Consider the following 7913-nt stretch of genomic DNA (forward strand, 5'->3'; position numbering starts at 1 on the left):
GTATTGAATGAATGTTCTGAATTTTCTGCAAAAGTAAAGTAGTTGCAAACTCATCCTTCTACAGTCTTGTTTGGGCTCATAAGAGGAGTAGAAAAGAATCAAAATTTCAATCCTGCACGATTCTACCAAGAAAAGTGATTTTTCATTCAAAACGCTGCTTTTTGCTATTGGGTTTTATTGAATAATGAATGTTTTGAATTTTCTCCAAAAGTAAAGTAGTTGCAAGCTCCTCCTTTTAGTGACTTGTTTGGGCTCATGAGAGGAGTAGAAAAGCGTCAAAATTTCAATCCTGTGCAATTCTAGCAAGAACTGTGATTGTTCTTACAAAACGCTGATTTTTGCTATTAGACCCTATTGAATAATGAATGTTTTGATTTTTCTCCAAAAGTAAAGTAGTTGCAAACTCATCCTTCTAGACTCTTGCTTGGGCTCATGAGAGGAGTAGAAATACGTCAAAAATTTCAGTCCTGCATGATTCTACCAAGAAATGTGAGTGTTCATTCAAACCGCTGCTTTTTGCTATTGGGCCCTATTGAATAAAGAATGTTTGAATTTTCTCCAAAAGTAAAGTAGTTGCAGATTCATCCTTCTAGAGTCTTGTTTGGGTTCATGAGAGGAGTAGAAAAATGTCAAAAATTCCAATCCTGCACCATTCTACCAAGAAATGTCAGTGTTCATTCAAACCGCTGCTTTTTGCTATTGGGCCCTATTGAATAAAGAATGTTTGAATTTTCTCCAAAAGTAAAGTAGTTGCAGATTCATCCTTCTAGAGTCTTGTTTGGGCTCATGAGAGGAGTAGAAAAACATCAAAAATTCCAATCCTGCACCATTCTACCAAGAAATGTGAGTGTTCATTCAAACTGCTGCTTTTTGCTGTTGGGCCCTATTGAATAATGAATGTTTTGAATTGTCTCCAAAAGTAAAGGAGTTGCAAACTCATACTTTTAGAGTCTTGTTTGGGATCATGAGTGGAGTAGAAAAATGTTAAAAATTTCAATCCTGCATGATTCTACCAAGAAATGTGAGTATTCATTCAAACCGCTGCTTTTTGCTATTTGTCCCTATTGTATAATGAATGTTTTGAATTTTCTCCACAAGTAAAGTAGTTGCAAGCTCATCCTTTTAGAGTCTTGTTTGGGCTCATGAGAGGAGTAGAAAAACATCAAAACTTTCAATCCTGCACGACTATACCAAGAGATGTGAGTGTTCATTCAAACCGCTGCTTTTTGCTATTGTCCCTATTGAATAATGAATGTTTTGAATTTTCTCCAAAAGTTAAGGAGTTTTAAATTCATCCTTTGAGAAACTTGTTTGGGCTGTTGAGTGGAGTAGAAAAACATCAAAAATTTCAATCCTGCACGATTCTACCAAGAAATGTGAGTATTCATTCAAAACGCTGGTTTTTGTTATTGAGCCCTATTGAATAATTAATGTTTTGAATTTTCTGCAAAAGTAAAGTAGTTGCAAACTCATCCTTTTAGAGACTTGTTTGGGCTCTTGATAGGAGTAGAAAAGCATCAAAAATTTCAATTCTGCACGATTCTACCAAGAACTGTGATTGTTCTTACAAAACGCTGATTTTTGCTATTAGACCCTATTGAATAATGAATGATTTGAATTTTCTCCAAAAGTAAAGTAATTGCATATTCATTCTTCTAGAATCTTGTATGGGCTCATGAGAGGAGTAGAAAAAAGTCAAAAATTTCAATCCTGCATGATTCTACCAAGAAATGTGAGTGTTCATTCAATCCACTGCTTTTTGCTATTGGGCCCTATTGAATGTATTGAATTTATTCCAAAAGTTAAGTAGTTGAAAACTCATCCTTCTAGAAACTTGCTTGGGCTGTTGAGAGGAGTAGAAAACATCAAAAATTTCAATCCTGAATGATTCTACCAAGAAATGTGAGTGTTCATTCAAACCGCTGCTTTTTGCTATTGGGCCCTATTGAATAATGAATGTTTTGAATTATCTCCAAAAGTTAAGTAGTTGCAAACTCATCCTTTTAGAAACTTGTTTGGGCTGTTCAGAGGAGTAAAAAAGCATCAAAAATTTCAATCCTGAACGATTCTACCAAGAGATGTGAGTGTTCATTCAAACAGTTGCTTTTTGCTATTGGGCCGTATTGAATGAATGTTCTGAATTTTCTGCAAAAGTAAAGTAGTTGCAAACTCATCCTTCTACAGTCTTGTTTGGGCTCATAAGAGGAGTAGAAAAGAATCAAAATTTCAATCCTGCACGATTCTACCAAGAAAAGTGATTTTTCATTCAAAACGCTGCTTTTTGCTATTGGGTTTTATTGAATAATGAATGTTTTGAATTTTCTCCAAAAGTAAAGTAGTTGCAAGCTCCTCCTTTTAGTGACTTGTTTGGGCTCATGAGCGGAGTAGAAAAGCATCAAAATTTCAATCCTGTGCAATTCTAGCAAGAACTGTGATTGTTCTTACAAAACGCTGATTTTTGCTATTAGACCCTATTGAATAATGAATGTTTTGATTTTTCTCCAAAAGTAAAGTAGTTGCAGATTCATCCTTCTAGAGTCTTGTTTGGGCTCATGAGAGGAGTAGAAAAGCGTCAAAAATTCCAATCCTGCACCATTCTACCAAGAAATGTGAGTGTTCATTCAAACCGCTGCTTTTTGCTGTTGGGCCCTATTGAATAATGAATGTTTTGAATTGTCTCCAAAAGTAAAGGAGTTGCAAACTCATACTTTTAGAGTCTTGTTTGGGCTCATGAGTGGAGTAGAAAAACGTTAAAAATTTCAATCCTGCACGATTCTACCTAGAAATGTGAGTATTCATTCAAACCGCTGCTTTTTGCTATTGGTCCCTATTGTATAATGAATGTTTTGAATTTTCTCCAAAAGGAAAGTAGCTGCAAACTCATCCTTCTAGAGTCTTGTTTGGGCTCATGAGAGGAGTAGAAAAACATTGAAAATTTCAATCCTGCATGATTCTACCAAGAAATGTGAGTGTTCATTCAAACCGCTGCTTTTTGCTATTGGGCCTTATTAAATAATGAATGTTTTGAATTATCTCCAAAAGTTAAGTAGTTGCAAACTCATCCTTTTAGAAACTTGTTTGGGTTGTTCAGAGGAGTAGAAAAGCATCAAAAATTTCAATCCTGCACGATTCTACCAAGAACTGTGATTGTTCATTCAAAACGCTGCTTTTTGCTAATAGACCCTATTGAATAATGAATGTTTTGAATTTTCTCCAAAAGTAAAGAAGCTGCAAACTCATCCTTCTAGAGTCTTGTTTGAGCTCATGAGAGGAGTAGAACAACATTAAAAATTTAAATCTTGCACGATTCTACCAAGAAATGTGAGTGTTCATTCAAACCGCTGCTTTTTGCTATTGAGCCCTATTGAATAATGAACGTTTTCAATTTTCTCCAAAAGTAAAGTAGTTGCAAACTCATCCTTTTAGAAACTTGTTTGGGCTGTTGAGAGGAGTAGAAAAACATCAAAAATTTCAATCCTGCACTATTCTACCAAGAAATGTGATTGTTCATTCAAAACGCTGCTTTTTCCTATTAGACCCTATTGAATAATGAATGTTTTGAATTTTCTCCAAAAGTAAAGAAGCTGCAAACTCATCCTTCTAGAGTCTTGTTTGAGCTCATGAGAGGAGTAGAACAACATCAAAAATTTAAATCTTTCATGATTCTACCAAGAAATGTGAGTGTTCATTCAAACCGCTGCTTTTTGCTATTGGGACCTATTGAATAATGAACGTTTTGAATTTTCTACAAAAGTTAAGTAGTTGCAAACTCATCCTTTTAGAAACTTGTTTGGGCTGTTGAGAGGAGTAGAAAAACATCAAAAATTTCAATCCTGCACGATTCTACCAAGAAATGTGATTGTTCATTCAAAACGCTGCTTTTTCCTATTAGACCCTATTGAATAATGAATGTTTTGAATTTTCTCCAAAAGTAAAGTAGTTGCAAACTCATCCTTCTAGAGTCTTGTTTGGCCTCATGAGAGGAGTAGAAAAACATCAAAAATTTCAATCTTGCACGATTCTACCAAGAAATGTGAGTGTTCATTCAAACCACTGCTTTTTGCTATTGGGCCCTATTGAATAATGAATGTTTTGAATTTTCTCCAAAAGTAAAGGAGTTGCAAACTCATCCTTCTAGAGTCTTGTTTGGGATCATGAGAGGAGTAGAAAAACGTCAAAAATTTCAATCCTGCATGATTCTACCAAGAAATGTGAGTGTTCATTCAAACCGCTGCTTTTTGCTATTGGCCCTTATTGAATAATGAATGTTTTGAATTTTCTCAAAAAGTAAAGTAGTTGCAAACTCATCCTTTTAGAAACTTGTTTGGGCTGTTGAGAGGAGTAGAAAAACTCCAAAATTTCAATCCTGCACGATTCTACCAAGAAATGTGAGTGTTCATTAAAACCGCTCCTTTTTGCTATTGGGCCCTTTTGAATAATGAATGTTTTGAATTTTCTCCAAAAGTAAAGTGCTTGCAAACTCATCCTTCTAGATACTTGTTTGGGCTCTTGAAAGGAGTAGAAAAGCATCAAAAATTTCAATCCTGCACGATTCTACCAAGAACTGTGATTGTTCATTCAAACCGATGCTTTTTGCTATTAGACACTATTGAATAATGAATGATTTGAATTTTCTCCAAAAGTAAAGAAGCTGCAAACTCATCCTTCTAGAGTCTTGTTTGAGCTCATGAGAGGAGTAGAACAACATCAAAAATTTTAATCTTGCACGATTCTACCAAGAAATGTGAGAGTTCATTCAAACCGCTCCTTTTTGCTATTGGGCCCTATTGAATGTATTGAATTTTCTCCAAAAGTAAAGAAGTTGAAAACTCATCCTTTTAGAAACTTGTTTAGGCTGTTGAGAGGAGTAGAAAAAATCAAAAATTTCAATCCTGCACGATTCTACCAAGAAATGTGATTGTTCATTCAAAACGCTGCTTTTTGCTATTGGGCTTTATTGAATAATGAATATTTTGAATTTTCTCCAAAAGTAAAGTAGTCGCAAGCTCCTCCTTTTAGAGTCTTGTTTGGGCTCATGAGAGGAGTAGAAAAACATCAAAAATTTCAATCCTAAACGATTCTACCAAGAAAAGTGAGTGTTCATTCAATACGCTGCTTTTTGCTGTTGGGCCCTATTGAATGTATTGAATTTTCTCCAAAAGTAAAGTAGTTGCAAACTCATCCTTTGGGACACTTGTTTAGGATATTGAGAGGAGTAGAAAACATCAAAAATTTCAATCCTGCACGATTCTACCTAGAAATGTGATTGTTCATTCAAAACGCTGCTTTTTGCTATTGGGCCCTATTGAATAATGAATGTTTGATTTTTCTTCAAAAGTAAAGTAGTTGCAGATTCATCCTTGTAGAGTCTTGTTTGGGCTCATGAGAGGAGTAGAAAAACATCAAAAATTTAAATCCTGCACGATTCTACCAAGAAATGTGAGCGTTCATTCAAACCGCTGCTTTTTGCTATTGGGCCCTATTGAATAATGAATGTTTGAATTTTCTCCAAAAGTAAAGTAGTTGCAGATTCATGCTTCTAGAGTCTTGTTTGGGATCATGAGAGTAGAAAAACGTCAAAAATTCCAATCCTGCACCATTCTACCAAGAAATGTGAGTGTTCATTCAAACCGCTGCTTTTTGTTATTGGGCCCTATTGAATAATGAATGTTTGAATTTTCTCCAAAAGTAAAGTAGTTGCAGATTCATCCTTCTAGAGTCTTGTTTGGGCTCATGAGAGGAGTAGAAAAACGTCAAAAATTCCAATCCTGCACCATTCTACCAAGAAATGTGAGTGTTCATTCAAACCGCTGCTTTTTGCTTTTGGGCCCTATTGAATAATGAATGTTTTGAATTTTCTCCAAAAGTAAAGTAGTCGCAAGCTCCTCCTTTTAGAGTCTTGTTTCGGCTCATGAGAGGAGTAGAAAAACATCAAAAATTTCAATCCTAAACGATTCTACCAAGAAATGTGAGTGTTCATTCAATACGCTGCTTTTTGCTGTTGGGCTCTATTGAATGTATTGAATTTTCTCCAAAAGTAAAGTAGTTGCAAACTCATCCTTTGGGAACCTTGTTTATGCTATTGAGAGGAGTAGAAAACATCAAAAATTTCAATCCTGCACGATTCTACCAAGAAATGTGATTGTTCATTCAAAACGCTGCTTTTTGCTATTGGGCTTAATTGAATAATGAATGTCTTGAAGTTTCTCCAAAAGTAAAGTAGTTGCAAGCACCTCCTTTTAGAGACTTGTTTGGGCTCATGAGAGGAGTAGAAAAGCATCAAAAATTTCAATCCTGCGCCATTCTTCCAAGAAATGTGAGTGTTCATTCAAACCGCTGCTTTTTGCTATTGGGCACTACTGAATAATGAATGTTTTGAATTTTCTTCAAAAGTAAAGGAGTTGCAAACTCATACTTTTAGAGTCTTGTTTGGGCTCATGAGAGGAGTAGAAAAACATCAAAAATTTCAATCCTGCACGATTCTACTAAGAAATGTGAGTGTTCATTCAAACCGCTGCTTTTTGCTATTGGGCCCTATTGAATAATGAATGTTTGAATTTTCTTCAAAAGTAAAGTAGTTGCAGATTCATCCTTCTAGAGTCTTGTTTGGGCTCATGAGAGGAGTAGAAAAACATCAAAAATTTCAATCCTGCACGATTCTACCAAGAAATGTGAGCGTTCATTCAAACCGCTGCTTTTTGCTGTTGGGCCCTATTGAACAATGAATGTTTTGAATTTTCTCCAAAAGTAAAGTAGTTGCAGACTGATCCTTCTGGAGTCTTGTTTGGGCTCATGAGAGGAGTAGAAAAACATCAAAAATTCCAATCCTGCACCATTCTACCAAGAAATGTGAGTGTTCATTCAAACCGCTGCTTTTTGCTGTTGGGCCCTATTGAATAATGAATGTTTTGAATTTTCTCCAAAAGTAAAGGAGTTGCAAACTCATACTTTTAGAGTCTTGTTTGGGCTCATGAGAGGAGTAGAAAAACTTCAAAAATTCCAATCCTGCACCATTGTACCAAGAAATGTGAGTGTTCATTCAAACCGCTGCTTTTCGCTATTGGGCCCTATTGAATAATGAATGTTTTTAATTTTCTCCAAAAGTAAAGTAGTTGCAAACTCATCCTTCTACAGTCTTGTTTGGGCTCATAAGTGGTGTAGAAAAATGTTAAAAATTTAAATCCTGCATGATTCTACCAAGAAATGTGAGTGTTCATTCAAACCGCTGCTTTTTGCTATTGGTCCCTATTGAATAATGAATGTTTTGAATTTTTTCCAAAAGTAAAGTAGCTGCAAACTCATCCTTCTACAGTCTTGTTTGGGCTCATGAGAGGAGAAGAAAAACGTTAAAAATTTCAATCCTGCATGATTCTACCAAGAAATGTGAGTGTTCATTCAAACCGCTGCTTTTTGCTATTGTCCCTATTGAATAATGAATGTTTTGAATTTTCTGCAAAAGTAAAGTAGTTGCAAACTCATACTTTTAGAGACTTGTTTGGGCTCTTGAAAGGAGTAGAAAAGCTTCAAAAATTTCAATTATGCACGATTCTACCAAGAACTGTGATTGTTCTTACAAAACGCTGATTTTTGCTATTAGACCCTATTGAATAATGAATGATTTGAATTTTCTCCAAAAGTAAAGTAGTTGCAAACCCATCCTTTTAGAGACTTGTTTGGGCTCATGAGAGGAAGAGAAAAGCATCAAAAATTTCAATCCTGCACGATTCTTCCAAGAAGTGTGAGTGTTCATTCAAAACGCCGCTTTTGCTATTGGTCCTTAATGAATAATGAATGTTTTGAATTTTCTCCAAAAGTAAAGTAATTGCATATTCATCCTTTTAGAATCTTGTATGGGCTCATGAGCGGAGTAGAAAAAAGTCAAAAATTTCAATCCTGCATGATTCTACCAAGAA

Source organism: Dendrobates tinctorius, unplaced genomic scaffold (genome assembly GCF_039654945.1).
Source record: "Dendrobates tinctorius isolate UK_male_01 unplaced genomic scaffold, ASM3965494v1 ptg000037l, whole genome shotgun sequence".
In the NCBI taxonomy this organism is placed as follows: domain Eukaryota; kingdom Metazoa; phylum Chordata; class Amphibia; order Anura; family Dendrobatidae; genus Dendrobates; species Dendrobates tinctorius.